Source organism: Heterocephalus glaber, unplaced genomic scaffold (genome assembly GCF_053883595.1).
Source record: "Heterocephalus glaber isolate CG9 unplaced genomic scaffold, H.glaber_assembly_v1.0 deba00001481, whole genome shotgun sequence".
NCBI classification, from domain to species: Eukaryota; Metazoa; Chordata; class Mammalia; order Rodentia; family Bathyergidae; genus Heterocephalus; species Heterocephalus glaber.
The window spans coordinates 31,336,377-31,357,965 of record NW_028258317.1 but is presented as its reverse complement, the minus strand read 5'-3'; the positions used below and the strand labels follow the sequence as shown (position 1 = coordinate 31,357,965).

At 39.1% G+C, this 21,589-nt stretch overlaps 1 long non-coding RNA gene across 1 annotated transcript in view; it reads right to left on the bottom strand.

The window, feature by feature from the left end:
* LOC110347759 (uncharacterized) overlaps positions 1-19,942 on the bottom strand; it is a 32,790-nt gene extending 12,848 nt beyond the window's left edge. Inside the window, exon 1 of the long non-coding RNA XR_002392552.2 lies at positions 19,881-19,942. This is a non-coding gene — a long non-coding RNA (uncharacterized LOC110347759). The remainder of the gene's footprint in view (positions 1-19,880) is intronic.
* Positions 19,943-21,589: the final 1,647 nt, after the last annotated feature.

The following is a 21,589-nucleotide window of genomic DNA, read 5'->3' as shown; positions in this document are numbered from 1 at the left end:
TTTATTTTTCATTTTGAAAGATATTTTCACTATAAACAGAATAATAGGTTCATAGTTGCATTTTTTTCTTTCAGCACATTAAAATATTATTCCTTAATCTTGTGGCTGACATCATTTTTGAGGAGATGCTAGCACAAATTCTTAATATCATTCCCTGTACATTGTGCATCTTTTTTCTATGACGCTTTTAAGACTTTGTATTTGATTTTAAGAAATTCGACTGATGTTTTGTCTAGGTGTGACTTCTTCATATTTACTTGCTTAGGATTTGTTGAGATTCTTAGACTCTGAAGTTTTTATCAATCATGGAAAATATTTTCACATTGTTTTCCAGCATTTTTCCTTGCCTGAATCTCTTTTTTCTAGAAGTATAATAAATTTTTCCAGAAGTCACTTTTGCCATTTTTCTGGTTTAGTTTGTAGTTTCTATTGGTCTATCTTTAAGTTTACTTTTGCAGTTTCTAATCTTTAATTAAGACTAATTTTTTACCTAACATTATTTTTCAGTTATGATTTATATTTCATTACTTTTAAAATAAGTTTCCATTAATCTGCTGAGATTTCTGTTAGTGTACATACCTAGTTTTTCCTTGATACGTTTGAATATATTTATAATAGTTATTTTCAAGTCTGATAATTCTGACATCTGAGGTATTTCTGGAGTCTATTTCTGTTGACCTTTTCTTTTATTGTTTATGCATTAGATATTTCTGCTTCTCCTATATGTAATAATTTTTTGTTAGATAATATTGATATTTGTTGAGAATCTGATCTTATTGTTTTTTTTTTTTTTAAAGTATTGAATTTTGTGCCTGCAGGCAGCACTGGCAGATAGCTCAATGTCCTCTAAACTTCCCCCACCCCAGGATGAGTCTAGAGTAACCATTATTCTAGGGGAAGAGTTATTCTTCTAGAGACATATTTTTTCTTGGTCTAAACTAAATAAACAGTGACCTTGGTAAAGTCTATTTTGGTTAGTTGAAATCCCAACACCTTTCTCTGTTGAAAAGCCTCTGCAATCTGTGTTTGGCTCCACGCTCTCAGTAGCTGCTTTCGGCAGAGCATAGGAGAGCCTTGTCCTGGGATTGTATGGTTTAGTATTTGGCAAAAGACCTAAGAGAACACCTGTGCAGAATTCTAAAGACCCATCCAGCAGGATGGACTCCTTTCTGATTTCTGATGACATAGTTCTACCTACTTTAGCAGACTTCAGCTCTGTGCCTGTTCTCTCTGCTCAACAAAATTGCTGCTCTGTGCTTGGGCCACAGTACGGAAGATGACCCTAGGCAGAAGGCTAGAGTAATTGTGTAGCTTATATTCCGTATTCTCCCTCTTGGAGGGATTGCTGCCATGCAGTCTCTTGGCCAGTGCTGGAAAACAGCTGATTCATATATTCCATTAAGTTTTATAATTGCTCATAGTAGAATACTAATTATTTTATCATGTCCAGAATCAGAATCAATTATACAGGTGAGTTTTCTACACAGCATTTAAAGCTTAGTCATAGAAATACAAAACACTAAAGATTTTTAATAAAAATTATTGTAAAATATAGTCTCAATTTTCATGATTTTTTAAAATTAAGTACTAAATACAATTTAACCCTTCACCAAGAACTCAGTCATGGCTATAACTTATTATATTATATTATCTACATGGATGCTGTTGAGTGTTCTTGAGAGAAATGATTCAGGATGGTGGCATAGAGATGCCTTTCCTTCTAGCAATGAAGGGAAACCTGCATTTCAAGGGAAGTGATTGAGGGAGAACCTTGGATATCAGGAAGGAAGTAATGGGAACCCTAAGAAGCATGGAGAGTTGGAAAATAACTTGGAGAAAAGAATAAAGCAAATTGCAACTTTAACTCCAGTTCTATGGCTGGGAGAAGGGAGGACACCACAATGCCCCAAACCAGGTAAGCCAGCAACCCCAGTCATAGCAGCAATCAGGCAGTCCTAACTGCAAGAGAATCCCATAGTACTCACAGGATTTAAATCCACACTGGGGAGCTGGCTGGTATAACAATGACTGTTCTCCTCTGAAGAAAGAACTCATTTTGGGCCTTTCTCAAACCCTAGAACCTATGCTATTACAACAGCCACTTCTAGGCATAATTCTGCCTGACAGCCTGACAACCAGCTGGCCTACTGATACAAGAAGCCTTGGGTTATTATGTGCCTTACTGGGCAGAAGATAGCCACACAGTATCCTATAGCTTCAGAACATCAGCTGCCATACAAACCAGAGCCCCACATGCAATTGCCCCACAGGAACTAGGTAAGTTCTTCGCAGCCCATAGTCTTGAGACTGCAGTTACTGGCACAAAGTTCTGGCTTCACCTGTGCCTTCCATCAGAAGTTGGGAAAGGTCCAAGCCATGTCCTAAAGCTCCAGGAACATGGCCACCAGCAGCCCCAATTTCTGCCACTACCTGCCCTCACTCAGTGGGAAGTGGGGAAGGTCTCCTTCCCAGAATGTGGCCTTGGGACTACAGCTTCTGGCTCAAAAAGCCTTGGCAGTATCAAAGCTTGTCTTTCTGAACAAAGATGAGGTCCCATCCATGTCCTGAAGTTTCAGAACTGTGGCTACCAATGTCACAGGCATTCTCCCCTTCAGAGCTTGCCCTGGTGATATAGGAACATTCCCATGTATATCCTGTAGCTTTGGAACCATAGATACTAATGTCATAAGCCCTCAAACCACCCATGCTCAGTACACAGAACCTAGAGAAGGTCTTCTCATGGCTAATACCTCTAGGAGTATGGATAACAGAGCCACAAACTGAAGTGTTTCTTGCATATATCCTATGAAAGGTCTTATCCACAGCCCGCAGACTTGGGACCATAGCTACTGGTGCCAAAGGCCCTAATACCACTTGTGTTTATCCCTTGGGACTTGAAGAAGGTATCCTCTGGGCCTCAGAGCTGCACAAATGTGGCCAATAGTGCTACAAACCCTGGCACCAACCACAACTGTCCCACAGGACAAAAGGAAGGTCATCTTTGTGGTCTACAACCTTGAGTCCATGGTTACCAGTGGCACCAACCACAGCATCACTTGTGCCCATCCAGAGGATCTGCAGAAGGTCCCATACCATCGTGTGGCTCCAGGACTATGGCTGCTGGGGCCACAAGTATCTTCATGACTCATTTTGAAAGCCCTGGAGGATGTCTTCACATCCTCTTGCTCAGGAACTATGGCTTCTGGGGCCATAATGCAGCATCACCTTTGCTTCCCTGAAGGATGTAGAGCCATTCCTCTTCACACCTGCACCATCAAGACTGTGGCAGCTGCCGCCACATGCCCCTAGTGCTATTTATGCTAGGCTTGGTTGAACCTGAGGACACACACTTTTGGAAGCCTATGTCCACTGCAAAGTTGCACAACTAGTGTCATTAATTCCTACAGTTTATACTACTGAGGCACTCATACACACTGCTAACATCAACCAACCACCTTCACGAACTGCTTCAGTTTATTCTACTGAGGCACTCATAGACACTCCTGAAATGAAAAGTTAAGAAATCATACAGAGGCTACACTTTATTATTATTTCTTTTAAGTTCTTTTATTGGTACATTTTAGGTATACAATTTGTTTACATTTATCATTAGGTGCTTGTACCTATACATGATGTATCTTGGTTCTTACTTTTTCCTCATTACCTGTGCACCTTTCACACCCTCCACCCTTCCCTATTTAAATAGACATCATTTCCATTTTTTTTTCTTATAGTTTTTCCTTTCCCTCCTTTCCTTTCCCCTTACCCTCCCTTCACCGCTTCGTCTTTGGACTATTTTCCTATTTCAAATTATCAATTATTCATTTTAATCATCTTAACCCTTGTTTACACTATCAGTTTCTCACACTAGAGAAACTATTCAGTATTTACACATGTGTGTCCTAGTTATTTCACTTAAGAGTATGGCCTCGATATGCATCCATTTAGCTATGAATGACTCTAGTTTTTCATTATGGCTGAGTAGTACTCCATTTAATTAAAAAAAACACATTTTCTTTATCCAGTTCCCAGTTGGTGGGCACTTGGGCTGCTTCCAAGCTTTAGCTATTACAAACTGTGCCACTATGAACATGGGTGCACATATATCACTGTGGTATGATTCTTTTAATTCTTTTGGGAAGATCCCCAGGAGGGGAATAACTGGGTCAAATGGGACCTCTAGTCCTAGTTCTTTCAGGTATCTCCATACTGATTTCCACAGTGGTTGCACCAGTCTACACTCCCACCAGCAATGTTGAAGGGTTCCTTTCTCCCCACACCCTCACCAGGATTTATTATTGGTTGATTTCTTGATAGCAGCCATTCTTTGTGGGGTGAGGTGAAATCTCAGTGTTGTTTTCATCTGCATCTCTTGAATGACCAGTGATATTGAACATTTTTTCATGTATTTGTTTGCTGCTTTTACTTCTTTGTCTGAGAAATGTCTTTTCATTTCAGATACCCATTTTTGAATTGGGTCTTTGAATTTGGGGGGTCTGACTTTTTTCAATTCTTTATATATTCTAGATAGAAGTCCTTTGTCTGAGGTACAGGTGCTAAAATTTTTTTCCCATATTGTAGGTTGTCTATTAGCTCTGTTGGCGCTTTCTCTTGCAGTACAGAAGCTTTTTAATAAGATTAGATCCCAGTTGTGGATTCTTTGTGCTAGTTCCCATGCTATTGAGGTTTTGTTCATGAAGTCTTTTCCTATGCCAATGTCTTCAAGAGTTCTACCTAACTTATCTTCCAGCAAATTTAATGTTTCTGTTTCAATATTTAGATCTTCAATCCACTTCTATCTTAGTTTAGTGTATGGTGATAGGTATGGGTCTAGTTTTAATCTTTGGCAGGTGAAATCCAGTTTTTCCAACACCATTTATTAAATAGGCTATCTTTCCTCCAATGAGAGTAGTTGGCTACTTTGTCAAAGATGAGGTGGCTGAGTGTGTCTGGAGTTGTTTCTAGATCTTCTAATCTATTCCACTGATCCTCAGGTCTGTTCCTGTGCCAGTACTGTGCTGTTTTTATCACAGTAGCTTTGTAGTATAGTTTCATGTTGGGGACTGTGATACCCCCAGCCATGTCTCTGTTGCTTAGAATTGCTTTAGCTATTTTAGGTCTCTTCTAGTTCCAAATGAATTTTTGGATTGTTTTCTCTAGTTCTGTGAAGTATACTGTTGAAATTCAATCAGCATTGCATTGAATCTATATAGTAGTTTTGGAAGTATGGCCATTTTCACTACATTGGTTGTTCTTACCCAGGAATAAGGGATGTCTTTCCATTTTCTTGTATCCTCTTCGATCTCTTTTTTCAGAGTGCTGTAGTTTTCAGTGTAGAGATCTTTTGCTTCCTTTGTTAGATTGATTCCAAGGTATTTCATTTTTTGGGATGCTATTGTAAAAGGAATTATTTCCCTAATTTCTCTCTCAGTGAGTCTGTTATTTGTGTATAAGAAGGCTATTGTTTTTTGAGTGTTGACCTTATATCCAGGTACTCTACTGAATCTGTCAATTAAGTTTAGAAGTCTTTTGGCGGAGTTTTTTAGGTCTTCTATGTAAAGTATCATATTGTCAGCAAATAATGACAGTTTAACTTCTTCCTTTCCTATCTTTATTCCTTTTATTTCTTTCTCTTTTCTAATTGCTGTGGCTAATGTTTCCAGAACTATATTGAACAGGAGTGGTGATAGTGGGCATCCTTGTCTTGTTCCTGATTTTAGCTTGGAAGTTTTCAGTTTTTGACCATTTAGTATGATGTTGGCTGTTGGTTTTTCCTAGATACCCTTAATCAGATTGAGATAATAACCTTCTATTCCAATTTTCTGTAGGGTTTTTATCATGAATGGGTGTTGGATTTTGTCGAATGACAGAGGCTACACTTTAAAGTTCCCCTATAACCAAATCCAAAGCACCTACCCAACTGATGTCCTATATTCAATAGAAATGAAAACAAAACAAAACAAAACTTTTCTTACAAAAACTACTTAATAAGCAGGGCATGGCGGCATGTGCCTATAATCCCAGCACTCAGGAGGCTGAGGCAGGAGGATTGCCGTGAGTACGATGCCAGGCTGACATACATAGTAAGTTGAAGGCCAGCCTGAACTGCATAGAGAGACTCAAAAACAGACAAACAAACAAACAAACAAAAACAACAACAACAACCAAATAAACGAAGAAACCATTCAAAAAAGTACTTCCTAAAACTAGAAAGGTCAAATGTTACACCATGAGTGCAGACATCAGTGTAGGGACCCAAAAAACATGTAAGAAAGTAGTACATTCTGAAAAGAAGCCATAGTTCTCTAGAAGTAGATCCCAATTTGAAGGAATTGTATGACATACCTGGAAAAGAATTAAAAATAGTGATCCTTATAAAACTCACTGAGATGCAAGAGAAAAAACAGAAACAATATAAATAATTGAGAAGAACAACTTAGAATAAAGAATGAGAAATTTGCCAAAGAGAAATCATAAAGAACCAATGAGAAATCTTGAAACTAAAAAAATTAATGAAGGAAATAAAAAATACAGTACAGAGCCTCAACAACACACGAGAGCTTACACAAAAGACTAGAACAAGCAGAAGAAAGAATTTATGAACTTGAAGACAGGACATTTGAATTAACCCAGATAGATTAAAAAAATGTACAAAGCCTATGATACATAGGAGACATCATTAAGGCAACATTAATCACATTATAGGAATTCCAGAAGGTGAAGAAAAGGGGAAATGTATTACAAACTTATCTCACAAAATAATAGCAGAAAACTTCCCAAATCTTTGAAGAGTTACAGACATCCAGGTATAAAAAGCTCAAAAGACCCAATAGACTCAAACAAAACAGGCCTTCACTAAGGCATGTTATAATAAAAATGTCAAAAGCAGAAGACAAAGAGAACCCTAAAATCAATAAGAGAAGAGTGTCAAGTCACACATAAAGGAATGCCTTTCAGACTTACAGTATATTTCTCACCAGAAACTCCACTGGCCAGAAGAGATGGGGTGACTGACATATTCAAAATACTGAGGAAAAAAGCCTGCCAAAAATGAACACTATAACTATGGAAATTAGCCATTAGAAATAAAGGAAAAATAAAGTTTCTCCAAGATAAACAAAAACTGAAGGAATTTACCAGACCAATCCTACAAGAAATACTTTAGAGTCCTATAATAAATGAAAAACGTTGATGACCATTGTGAAAACACATGAATATATGCTGCTGGAATTTCAGTTGGGATTGCATTGAATCTATATAGCAGTTTTGGAGGTATGGTCATTTTCACTATATTGGTTCTTCCTACCAGGAGCAGAGGATGTCTTTCCATTTCTGATATCCTCTTTGATCTCTTTTTTTAGAGTACTATAGTTTTCAGAGTAGAGGTCTTTGGTTTCTCTCGTTAGGTTGATTCCTAAGTATTTCATTTTATTGGATGCTATTATGAAGGGAGTTGTTTCTCCAGTTCCTTTCTCAGTGAGTCTGTTGTTCATGTACAGGAAAGCTATTGACTTTTGTGTGTTGACCTTGTATCCAGCTACTCTACTGAATTTGGTTAATAAGTCTGGAAGACTTTTGGTGGAGTTCTTGGGCTCTTCTATAAAGAGTATCATGTCGTTTGCAAATAATGACAATTTAACTTATTTGTTTCCTATCTTTATTTCTTTTATTTCTTTCTCTTGTCTAATTGCTGTGGCTAATATTTCCAAAACTATATTGAACAGGAGTGGTGAGAGTGGACATCCTTGTCTTGTTCCTAAGTGTAGTGAGAAGGATTTCAGTTTTTACTTCATAGCCCTTGAGAAAACAATCCAAAAATTTATTTGTAACAAGAAGAGACCTAGAATAGCAAAAGCAATTCTAGGCAAGAAAAACAAGGTAGAGGGTATCACAATCCCCAACCTGAAACCATACTACAAAGCTACTGTGATAAAAACAGCATGGTACTGGCAAAGAAACAGACCTGAGGACCAGTGGAACAGATTAGAAGACACAGAAACAACTCCAGACACACTCAGCCACCTCATCTTTGACAAAGGAGCCAAACACCCTCACTGGAGGAAAGATAGCCTTTTTAGTAAATGGTGCTGGAAAAATTGGGTTTCAATTTGCCAAAGATTAAAACTAGACCCTATATCTCTCACCATGCACCAAACTAAAATCAAAATGGATTAAAGCCCTAAATATTAAAATAGAAACACTAAACTGCCCAGAAGAGAGATTAGGTAGGATTCTGGAAGACACTGGCATAGGAAAAGATTTCATGAATAAAACCTCAGTTGCACTTGAACTAGCATAAAAATCAACAAGTGGGATCTCTTCTTATTAAAAAGCTTCTGCACAGCAAGAGAAACCACCAACAGTGTGAAGAGACAACCCACAATGTGGGAGAAAATTTTTACCAGCTGTTTCTCAGACAAAGGTCTACTTTCTAGAATATATAAAGAACTTTAAAAAATCAGTCCTCTCTTTAAAGTTTTAAAGACCCAGTCCAAAAATGGGCATCTGAAATAAACAGACATTTCTCAGACAAAGAAGTAGGAATAGCAAATAAACATAAGAAAAAATGTTCAACATCACTGGTCATTTGAGAGATGCAAATGAAAACAATGCTGAGATTTCACCTCACCCCAGAAAGAGTGGCTGCTATCATGAAATCAACCAATAACAAATGCTGGCGAGGCTGTGGGGAAAAAGAAACCCTGCTCCACTGCTGGTGGGAGTGTAGACTGGTGCCACCACTGTGGAAATTAGTATGGAAATACCTCAAAGAACTAAGATTAGAGGTCCCATTTGACCCAGCTATTTCCCTGCTGGCTATCTTCCCAAAGGAATTAAAAGAATCATACCACAGGGATATATCTGCACCCATGTTCCTAGCAGCACAGTTTGTAATAGCTAAAACTTGGAAACAGCCCAAATGCCCATCAGCTGGAGACTGGATCAAGAAAATGTGGGTTTTTTATAAAATGGAGTACTACTCAGCCATCAAAAATGAGAAATTAGAGACATTTATTGCTAAATGGATGCACATTGAGACAATACTCTTAAGTGAAATAAATAGGACACACATGTGTAAATACTGAATAGCTTCTCTAGGGTGAGAAACTGAACGTGTAAATAAGGACTAAAAGGTATAATAGATAATGTGAAATAGGAAGAAAAGGGGCAAAGGGGAGGGGGAAGTGGGAGGGGTAGAGGAAAGGAAAGAGGGGAATGGAATTACTATGAGAAAATGAAAAAAATGGAAACAAAGTGTTTGTAAATAGGGAGCAATATAGGGGTTGAAGGGAGGGTAGGGGAAGGGGGAAAAATAAGAACCAAGAGCGTATGTAAAGATGCATATGTCCAATGATGAATGTCATTATATTGTACACCTAAAATATACCAATAAAAGGATATACAAAAGAAATGTGTCTTAGTTTTAAGTTGTGTGTTTTAAGTGTTTGTAAATTTCTTGTTTTTCTTATGGATTACTCTTTGTTAAAATTATGTTTTACTCTTATTTTGTGTATGTTGCATTTGGACTTAGTTGGTTAAAAATGTAAAATGGGTGAGATATAAATATTATGTCTCAAAAATTTTAAAAATAAAGAATTTTTGAAATAAGAACTTTATCCAAATTTATGAATGAATGAACTATTAACTATATTTTGCTTAGGACCACCCTCCATGTGAATGCTGTTCCCTGCCCCTCTTCATTCCCATTCTCTACTCTTCTTTGCTTGATCTTTAGAAAACTTATTCACTTAATTATGCACAGAATGAATTAAAAAAACATACTTTTCAAAACTGAAATTACTTCATATATTTGTATCCTTAATATAACTGATTTTTAGTTTTGTCTCTTTAGCTTCATCTCTTTCATTGTTATAGATTATGAATCTGAATGTTTTTACTTTGGTTCCTGTATTGTGATGGATATTCATTTTCAAAGGTAGTATAAATTATTTTCAAGTCTTTAACTTTTTTTACTTAATTCAACAACACAGCAGGTGTCACAGGCCAATTTTGCATTGGTCAAGGGGCTAAGTGCTAGCATTGCAAGGATGAGTTGGAGTCTTGTGATTATTCTATGAAATGGAAATCATGAAAACCCTTTCACGGATGTGTTGTTTACATAAAACCTTAATATTGATATAGGATTGTTTGTACTCAGATGAAAGCTCTCTCAAGGATTCAGTGAATTTGAGAATGCTTATGAATGACATAAATTTGGATGCTTCACTACAAACATTTCTTTTAATTTCTTTTACTGTTATTATTTTTTGTTCCAATACCATTAGATTTGCTTTAACTTTTGTAGACCATGTGACCCAGAAAATGTGTGATTAAAAAAAAAGAAACTGAGCATAACTTTTTAAATTACTTCAATTCTTATGTAAAAATAAGTCCAGATTGTTTTGGAACTGTGGTGCCCTTGGTGTAAAAGTCTATTCAAATTTATCAAAAAACAGGCTGTGCATGAATGAAAGTTTGGGAGTGTTGCTGTAATGTTGGCTCACAGAGCATGTAGCAATCATGTACTCATGGGTAGCTAGTTTCCCTCATCTGACAGTGAAATAAACTATCTTATGTTTATTAGTCCTATGATCAAGACAAAATCAAAATACAGTGTACATAATTACAGCAATGTTGATGATTGCTAATTACACTGAGGGTTGACTGTTGCTTATCACTATTCCAAATATCATATCTGAATTAACTCATTTGCTCCTCTAGAAAGCTGCAATGGAAGTACTATTTATTATCACATCTCCAGTTTACAGTGGGGAAAGTAGAGTACAGATCATTTAAGTATGGTATTCAGGATTAATACTGCTGAGTGAGTAAAAAATTTAGGGTTTGAACTCAGACTTACTTAAACAAATAGTATCTTTAGACACATAATTATTCTTCAAATGCTGAATTAAAAATTGTTTCAGAACTCTAACGGTGGTATTAACTAAACAGAACTTTGGCTGTTTGCACTAATGTAAAATGCTAGACTATGTTCCAGATGATATTTTCCCCTCCAAATTAATTTAATTACATCTGATGCTGTTGAGATGACCATCCATCTGTCACTATTACTTTTTCCATGGCAGCTCTTAGCCAGAAGAGAAAAATCTTCATATTTAAGCCATTAAGTTTATCACCCTGGAGGTGGATGTTAAGATGCATGTTAAGGGGCCCTCTCTCTTGGCTGTGCCCCAGCTGTCTCCATGCATTCATAGTTGATATGCTGACATGCTGTCAGACCTTGTCTTCCTGGCTTTCTTACCAGGTTTTAACCACTTCCCTCTTCTCTAAACCCTCTGTGCCCCACAGTTGTCCTTGCCTCTATCTTCTTCTCTCTCTTAGATCCTCATTCTCATTTTAGGTTTTACATTTACCATTGCTGTACCATGATTACTTGTATGTCTGCCTCTTCATGCACAGAAATCTTTGCATTTTCATTCCAGTGTGGCATGGTGCCATGTGAGGAGTAGATTCTCATGACATGAGGTTTAATGTTATTTGAAACAGCTACTATTGAGATCATCTACAGGTAATCCCATAAGGACACCATGGGGATAGTTAAAGAATCTGACTCCAGAAAAATCATGGATATTATTACCAAGGGAAATATTTTTATCCATACTTGGGAGACTGCATGTTTGAAGACCCAGAGGAAGAATGCTGTGGAGCATAAGTGATTTCAGTTATCTAAGAGTTGGAGACAGGATATATCTGGAGTGGGACTGAGGGAGGGAGGCTAGGGAATATGCAGCTCTGCTCCTCCTGAACTAAGATTCCTTTTCTCTGAGAACAAATGTATACAAAATTTTCTCTGAGAACAAATGTATTCAAATTTTTTCTTGAACATCAGAAATATTTGGATAGGAAAATCGCTAGCTCTCCCCAAAACATCCTACATTGAAGATCTTTGATGGTTAAGCATTTAATCTTTTTGGCTTTGAAGATTTGAGAATTACTCTCAAAGTGTGTGAGGTTTCATCAAGGCACAACTTTGAGTTTTGCATGCCTCCTAGGAGGCTGGAGTGCAGGCCTGTGTAAGCTTATCTCCCTAAGCGTACTAGTCTCTAAAAGGGCTTGGTAGTTTTGGTTGAGTTGCTTGTTAGTGTGATGGAAAAATATGCATAATATTGGTATTTGGTGATGCAGGTCTTGAAGATACAGTCCTTACAGATGTCCTAGTATATGTTACAGAAGATAACAGTGACAAGTGGCTAAAAAGTCTTTAAAATAGGGCCGGGGATTTAGCTCAATGGTTCCACGCCTGCCCTGCAAGCACAAGGACCAGAGTTCGATCCCCAGTACCAAAAAACAGTCTTTAAAATAACTAAGCCATAATGATGAATTGTCAAAGTACTTTTGGTATATTTTCAAAAATAGCATGAATACAATGGCCCAGTTGGAGTTAGTACCTAAGAGACCTTGGGTAAGGTACCTAACCATTTAGACCCCAGTTTCCTTATCTGTGAATAGTTCAGGTGTCATAGCATTGTAGTAAGGAATACATTGTATTGTTTGGTGTGTTACTTTTCTCCAGAGAGACAGACTGACACAGTCAAATGCTGCATAATATATTGGTCAATGACAGATTGAACTTATGCTAGTGTCTCCATAAGATTATATTATCTAGTGACATGGCCATTTTAGTTTGTGGAAGTGCACTCTATGATGTTTGCAAGAGAAGAAAATCACTTTATGATGATATATTTTTTCAGAATGTATCATGTTGCTAAGTCACTTGACTATACAGATATATAGTACCTGAAGGGATTGATTAAGGGAGTCAGATCACTTGATTATGGAGGCCGAGAAGTTCCAAGATAGGTCATCTGCAAGCTGGAGAACCAGGAAAGGCTGTAGTGTACTCAGTTCAAGTCTGAAGGCCTCAGAACTAAAAAAGCCCCGGTTGTATAACTCAGACTGAGGCCAAAAACTAGACAACCAGGAATGGGATCAGGTGGGGACAATTCTGGTACAAGTCTCAGAGTCTGAGATGGAAGAATTCCAGGGCTAATATCCAAGAGCAGAAGAAAGGTGTCCTGGCTTCAGAAAAGAGAGTAGTTATTTGCCCTTTTACTCCCTTTTTGTTCTTTCTGGGCCATAGCTGACTGGATGGCGCTACCCACACTGAGGGTGGATCTCACTCACTCTACCAACTCACACAGCAGTCTTCAGAGACACTGTCACAGACACCTGCAGCAGCCCAGTCATTGCAGGCAATACCAAATCACCTGGGTTTCCCTTTCAGAGGAGACTCGGGCTCAGTGTTGATTTAAGCATTAAAAATAATTAATGAAATGGTTGAGAATAAGTAATACTTTACTAGCTAGATTGGAATCTCTTAATTCAATCAAGTTGACACTCCAAATCACCCATACTCTTTTTTTATTTGGTACCAGGGATCGAACTCGGGACCTTGCGCTTTCAAGGCAGGCACTGGAACCACTGAGCTAAATCCCCGGCCCTACTTGTACTGTTTGTATGTGCGTATAGATAAACTTAGAATAGTGTCTGGCATACTATTATAGCTGAAATTTAACAAATTGTTCACTAAACTATATCATTTACAACATTGGCATGTTAATGTTTTGTTTCATGTATTAGGGATCACCTCATCCTGAGTAGTGTGGGTGCAATGAAGATTGTATCTCTTAAAATAAAGTCATAACGTGTTTGTTAAATAAGTATGTTGTGGGGTTGTTTATGTGTAGGTTTTCTTATGGTTTAAGAGATTTGAGTGACAAATAATGCAGCAAGTTTCTTGATTTGGTTTGCTTAATTTATTTATTTACAATACTAGGGATTGAACCCAGGGCCTTTCCATTAAGCTACATCCCCAGCTATTTTTGAGACAGGGCCTCCCTAAATTGCTAAACCCCCCAGGCTGAGCTCAAATTCTTGATCTTCCTGTTTTACCCTCAAGAGTGCTGGGATTACAGGCTTGTGTAAGCATGCCCAGCTTCTTGAATTAGTTTTAAATGTGTTTTGATAGAAGATGTAAGGTTTACTGTGTATAATATATTTTATTAAGTATTTCCAAGTACTGTATCTCCTTTAATTTTCCTAATGAGTGTTATTATTGTTCTAGCTTCTCACTTGATGGGACTGACTCGCAGTAGCATGGTGTCTTCTGATAAAAGCCATTCTTATTCCTTCTTAGTCTCTGGGTCCAAAATTTAGAAACATAGTATATTTAGGCATATGTCACTGGATTTTAATTGTCTCTTAGGAGAGAAAACAGAACTTTGTAAATACTGTACATTCCTTGTAATCCAATATCCACAGACAGATTTCTCTCTCTCTCTCTCTCTTTTTTTTTGAGACAGAGTCTCACTATCTAGTTCAGGTTGGCCTTGAACTCACTATGTACCCCCCAGGTGGCCTTAAACTTATGGTGATCCACCTGCCTCAGCCTCCCAAATGCTGGGATTACAGGCATGCATTACCACACCTGGCCAGATTTCTGACTTTGCTATGGATGCATTTTCATTTCATTGAAATTTATAAGGTATGTACCTGAGTCACAATAGGTAGGATTTGAAAATTCCTTCTGAAATAGTATTTTTAAAAAACCAAATTATCATTACTTTTATTTTACTAATGTCTTTTATTGTACTCTAATTTTTAAATCTTATAAAATATATATGGCATATATTCTCTATTACACTCACTGACAAGTAAACAAAAGCTTTCAGAGATTTTTGAAAAGTCTTTGAGAATTTCTGAAGCCATGGTCAGCCTTTGATGTATTCCAGGAGAGATTTTAAGTCTCGATTTACCAAGAAAAACGTTTGAAACACTAGGAGAGCACAAAAACAACTGGTCACTCCTAGGCATGTGATCTGAGTAGTGCCTGCCTTTTCTCAGAAACTCAGCTTTTCTTCCCACTTGAAATAAGGTCAGGAAGATGTGTTTTCTCTTTCAGTGTGTTCGAGGGATTAGCAAATGGAGAACTGACTGGGAATATGAGTGACCAAAAATCTGAGTAATGTAATCAAGGTGAAGCCACAACTGGCCATGAAGTGGGTCTAGTAAGCGCCTCATCACCGAGCCTTGTGGACCAAAGCAACATTGTGTTAGCTTCCTAGGCTGCTGTAACAAAGTACCATGGAGTCAGTGGTTTAACGTAACACAACTTCATTGTTCCCCAGTTCTGTAGGCCAGAAGTCCAAAATCAAGATTTTGGGAGTCCACATTCTCTCTGATGACTCAAAGTCTAGGAAAGATCCTTCCTTCCTCTTCCTATTTACTGATGGGTCCCAGTGATCCTTCCATTTCCTGACTTGTAGATGTGTTACTCTAATCTCTACATCTGTCTTCATGACTTTCTCCTGTGTCTCTGTGTCCAAATTTTTCTTGTCTCATAAGAACCCCAGTCATTGGAAGAGCCTCCCCATCCAGTGTGACTTACTTTTGATATTATTATATCTGCAAAGATCCCATTTTCTTTTCTTTTTTTTCTTTTCTTTTTTTTGAGTAACGCGGATCGAACTCAGGTCCTTGAGGTTGCTAGGCAGGCGGCGAAACCACTGAGCTAAATTCCTGGCCCCCCATTTTCAAATAAGTTCACATTCACTGGTATTGAGGGTTAAGCCTTGAGCATATCTTTAGAGAACATAATGCACCCTACAACAATGAAGGAGCAGAATGAAGATGTGGACAGTTCCATTTATTATGCTGCTAGGTGGCCATGGGGGAGCCCTGGATGATCAAAGGGGGGTCTCCAAACCAGCAGCATCAGGCATTACTCAGAGCCTAACTAAATATGCAGGTTTAGCAGGGCATAGCAGCAGTGCATTTATGTAATTCCAGCACTCTAGGAGCCTGAGGCAGCAGGATCACAAAGTTAAGCCTAGCCTGGCAAACTTAATCTAGCAAGACCCTGCTTCAAAATAAATAAATAAAAAGAGTTGGGGTTGTGCCTCTGTTCAAAGGGCCTGGGTTCAATTCTCAGTACCACCAAAAAAAAAAAAGCAAGCTTTCAGACTTCATCCAGATGTATCAAATTATAACCTATTATAAATATAAACCTGTTATAAATTATAAATAGGGACTTTAAGTGACTTGATGCACATGAAACTGAGAGAAATACCTTTTTAGGACCATAGTTCCCAAGTTTGGGCCTCAAACTGGATTGTCTTCACCTGTGAATTTGTTAGCCATGAAGTCATGGGTTCCATCTAATCTCTTGACCCAGAACCTCTGGGGATAGGACCCAGAAAATTGACTCAACAAGCTCTCCAGGTGGTTCTTATGCACTTAAATTCTGAGGACGAGAGACTTTGAGAAAGGACTTCAAAACTATCGCCACAGGCACTTAGAGGGAACAAACTCACTGTCTCTGTCAGGACTCCTTGGTGAGCTCAGCCAGGAGCTAAGAAAAACCCCATATCTTGTTGTCTTAATTGTCTGGTTGTTCTTTTGTGGGCTTAGGTTAGATAATTAAAGGCCATTAGGGCACCTGCTGTTTCAGAGACTCCCATGAAAGAATAACTTGGCTATGGAACAGAGCATTGTAGGCTCTGCTAGGCTCAAGACAGCTCTCTTGGACCTGGTAGGTTTATGTTTTACATTTGTATAACAAAGGGATAAAATGTCTAGCACATGATCTTTTCTTACGGCCTGAATGTTTTGCCCTGGTTGCTTCTGAGTTCTGGGGTCTTGCCTGTAATTCTTTGTTTCCCTTTTGAGTCACATTCTTCCTGTCTGATTCTACCTCTCCCACCTACCAAATTGCTCTCTCATCCTCCTAAATGTCAGATAAACAGATGCTTTTAGACCAAGGCTATGACTTTCATTTCTGAGGTCCCATGAGGCCAATTTACAAGCTTCATATAGATGGAAAACAGCTCTTGAACAGTATGCAGGCTGGCCTGGGCCCTGCTAGATAACAAAGTTGGGGTTAGCTCCTCTCTAAAGACAGCAGGGAGGAAACAGCCTTCTTGGCAGCCTTTGAGGAGTTAACAAGAGGCAGTTGGCGCACACATTGGCTGACTGATACATTTACTTTTACATTCCAATTTAAATTTTTGTCTAATTGGCACGATTGAAACATTTGTTGTACATTGAGATAGTTCTTAAACTACAATTACAGGGTTAAGTTATTCACTTGCTTTCTGCTGGGGCTAAGTACACTACTCAAGGCCACTTGAAAGTTTATTAGTCAGCGAGTCCTAATTAGAATGTAACATCTATAAGCTCACTGGGAGACTAAAGGAAAAAAATAGAGTACTAGGGACATTTTAAAATCCAAGTAGCTGCTAGGATTGTTACAGAAAGAAATTATTAAGTAGGACAGAGAACAAAATATAAAGAGAGTTTTAAGTATGAAGATATATTTTTGGTATGAGATGATTTTATAGGATAAGGTTTGGTCCTATGAAGATGGAAAAAGGAAAGATAGAGGCAAAACTAGAAAGTGCAAGTATGTGACAAGGTTTCTAGAAGATGAGGTTAATAAAGAAAATATGTATGTTTAAGTTTTGCCTAAGGTCTGTTCCTTCTAAACCTCCTTGTTGCTCCAAGGTGTACTCTTAAACAGTCAATCACTCTTACTTAGGTAAGAGCTCCTCTTCTAGTCTGTCAGCAGTGGCCCTTCTTTATTGTCTACTGCTCTGGGGATACAAAGACAAGGGACTCTGCAGGTAAGCAGAATTTTGTCTTCCGAGATGAGGATGTGAGGAGACACATGCTGGTGACAGCCTGATAGATGACTTTCCAGATCTAGTTGAGATCTCCAATTTCAATTTAGGTTTGATGACAAATACAGCCATAAAATAATGCCTGAACAATTATTTTTCCCAGCTTTGTGGCCAGCAGGACCCTGGCCCACGTTAGCCTTGATTGCCCTTCAGGACATTAATAGAGACTTACAGAGGTATTTCACTTTCTTTTGGGTAAAGGTAGTCCAACTTCTGGTCACGACCAAAAGGCTTCAGGAACACAAGAGAGGGTGAAGGACACAGAGTGACTATGTAGGTGTCCTCACTGGCCCCCATTCTGGTTGTGGCCACTAGCAAATAGGACCTCATAGGCAGTCAAGGTGTACTTTGGCCAGGGAATATTCAATTAAAAAAACAAGGGACACCTTCTCTCCCTTTGACATTTTTCTAAAAAATGAAAAAGTTTCAGCTCCCATCACCCCTTTAAAAATGCATCCTCAAAAACTGGGAATCCTTTGATCCACAGACTCTAAAAAGGTGCCATTTGACCTTCGTGTCCACTCACCGCTGGCCCCCCTACCCTCTAGGAGAAAAAGATAGAGGGCTGCAGCATCCATTCCCCAGCTGGAAAAATACTTCCTCAAGACAAAACTATCAGACTTTAGGACAGGTTACATCTCTACTTCTTAAGCCTTCTCATTGTTTCTCTAACCTAATGACACAGGACCTGCCCTGGAGTTCCTTACACTTTCCCTCTGTCTCCTTCCAATATACAAGGGGCTATGATGAAAAGGACAGGAGATCTTACGGTCAGTTCAAAACAGAACAGAGTGATGGGTAATATGAGTACCTCAGTTTCTCTCTCTCCTCCTTTTGGTGGGAAAACAAACATCATAACTATTCAGAAACATGGACAGGATTAATGTTAGAACTAAATGACACCAATAATCACACCTGGGGTTATCACAACCCAACATTTGGACCTGTACTCAATGAGACAAGACATTACCTCATCTCTAGTTTTTCTCTTTTTACTCCCATTATCAAAATCATTACAGGTCATGCCCCCAATAATCACAGCATTCAAGACCCCTCCACCTCTGCACATAGACAACTGGTTTTCTAGAACCAGACCTTCCTCTATAGGCTCATGGTCACCTTGGAACCCGATATCCACCCCACTGACAGATTTACAGTCCAACTTTAAATTTGCCTGGCTACAGGGCCAGACCACTGCCGTCTCCCTTGGAAAAACTGGCCAGTATCTCCAAGATGGGAGGCTCTTTTATCATACCCTGCCTTTCTCGTAGAGGGAGAGATACACTGCTGCCAGTGCCCTCCATGACATCCAATTTTTTAACCAGCTTACATTCCCAATGTCTGGTTCCATCTGGAATCTGGGCTCCTTCCTAAAACAGTCTGTCACCCAGTCTAGGTTTGAGAGTTCCCTCCTTAAATCCTCTTGGGGTTAGCCTGAACCCCTATAAGACCCTTCATACTAGTATTGATGCTCTTGCTATCCTCTACATTTTGGACTCTGTTTACTCTGTCTCCTTATTCACTCTGTTTCCTCTTGCCTAAAGTTTATTAAATTTCAGCTGGTCATATAAATGAAACATGCCATGGAGATCCCACCTAACGTCTACCACGGGCCATTGGACAATCTCTCTAGGGGATGCTCCTGACTGCCAGCTGCTTCTTGGCGCCCCTGTATAGCTCAAAGCAGCTAGGTGACCATCCACCCTTTTCTCTAACAGTTAAGGTCAGCCTGTGGGGGGTAGTGGTGGAATGAGACATAATTAATGAGTCAGGAGTTAGGGTTCTATTAGGCAGTAAGGAAGTGGTGCCAAAATGGAGGTATGAAGCCCAAAATACAGTCTGCTGAGTCACTGCCCTCCAGGATTCTTACAAAAACATCTGGCAGGTGTCCTTCAGCAGTCTGAGACCTCCGGCAGGCCATTGGCTCAAGTGCACATAGACCTTTCTCCAGCACTGTATTCATAGATTAGAACCTAAAAAGTATGTAGGCTCCTATAGGGTAGAAATTATACTGCCTACACAAAGGCCTGAGCGTTCTTCTGAATCCCTTTAAATCTCCTAGACAAAGCCTCCTTTGGTATCCTACTCAGGATCCCCTCCCAGCTAGCAGGGACTTCCTTGCTTCCATATCTTTTACTTTCTAGCCTTTATATCTTTTAAATACATTTGCTTGTACCCTACCTCCTTCATCTGTGATTTCATTCTTCATCACTGCGGGACAGGGTCTCAGAATTCCAGCTACACTGTTAGGGGAAGACAAGCAATAAATAAATAATTATAATTCATCTTCTGTCAGATGGTGATAAATAGGAAAGCAGTACAGACAGTACTGGGTGTAAAGTGTTGTAATGATATGACTGAAAAGTCCACTCTAGACTAAGTTGATAAACAGTTTTTATGGACATTGTGTCTTATGTCAAGAGTGGAGCAACATAGCTTGAGGAAGTTGCCTTCTCCCATACCCTCCCTCTCACCCAAGAATCCTCGGGAATATAGAATTGGACTGCTAAATATGATAGCCACCAGCCGCATGTGCTATTAAATTTTAAATTAAGTGTAATTTCAAAATTAATTCGTCAGACACACTAGGCACATTTCGAGAGTTTAATAGCCACATGGCTACTATCCACTATATTAGACAAAAAAGAGACTGTTTCAAATCTGCAGAAGATCCTCTTGGACAGAAATGCCCTTGAATAATGTGGGCAGTATCTTATATGGGGGAAATCTGTGAGCATCAACATCCTAAGTAAAAGTACTAGTCATAGAAGGAAGTATGCAGGACTAAGATTTAGTGAAAAACAATAATATGGAAAATAAGTAGCACCATTTTGGAAAAACAGCATCATTTTCTAAAAAGAATATTGTACATTCTTTAAATATGGTGCTAGTTAGCATGTTAAATTCAAACCTGACTCATAAACTTACAGGCATGTAGGCAAGCCTGGGTCCAAGACCGCACTGGGGCTCTGGTGACCCACCAAGCGGCCTCATTAGAGGACCTAGACCTGCTCCTTCATCCTCCCTGACCCCAGGGTTAACGAGGATGAACAACAGAGAGGCAGAGTCGGTGTAACCTGCGGGCAGCCGGGGGCTCTCACCTCTAGTGGGCAGAGGAGCCCCTGCATCTCGCTCACCTCATCTTCATTCGCCCACACAGGGGCACGAGCAATCAGAGTGACACAAGAGTCATCTGCTTTCCAATACCCATCAGGACATCTCTGGTAAACAACTTAGCCTCAGCTGTCTTAGGTTTTCCCTGCACTATGCAGTCACCCTGAGTGCAGCCTTTCTCCTTTGTGCTCAGAGGAGGCCAGTGAGGCCTCAGTGCTCCTCTGGTCTCTGGCACATTGTAAATAACTGGTTTTGTGTGTAAAGGAAAGAATGCCTGTTAACTAAGCTATCATTTTGTTCCTCCTTCAATCAGTCTCATCAGTGAAGAGAATTTTTTCACTCTGTCTTTAGGAGTTAGTTATACTCAATTCTACCTGAAAATGTGAAAAGAACCCACAAATATGGAATATATTGTGATATTGAGGATGTGATACTAAGAATGTGAATAAGACAATACTGAATAAACACACATTGATGCTTTGTGAAGGATTTAACCATGAATGGATGGCAGGAAGTCTAAGAGAGAGAGAGTGACCGTTTTCTGAATCTTTCCCTATTCCACCGTTAGCATGGGAGGACTGGTAGGGGTACATCTTTGGCACTTCTGTCTCACCTTTCTCTCTGCAACAGTCTGAAGGTCTGGTTCCCTTAGAGCTGATGTGTCAAACCCTCACCCTAAGATGGTGATGTTAGGAAGTGTGTCCTGGAAGGTGGCTGTGTGGTGATGGTGGAGCCTTCATGAGTGTGATTAGTAACCAGATTAAAAACTGGTCCAA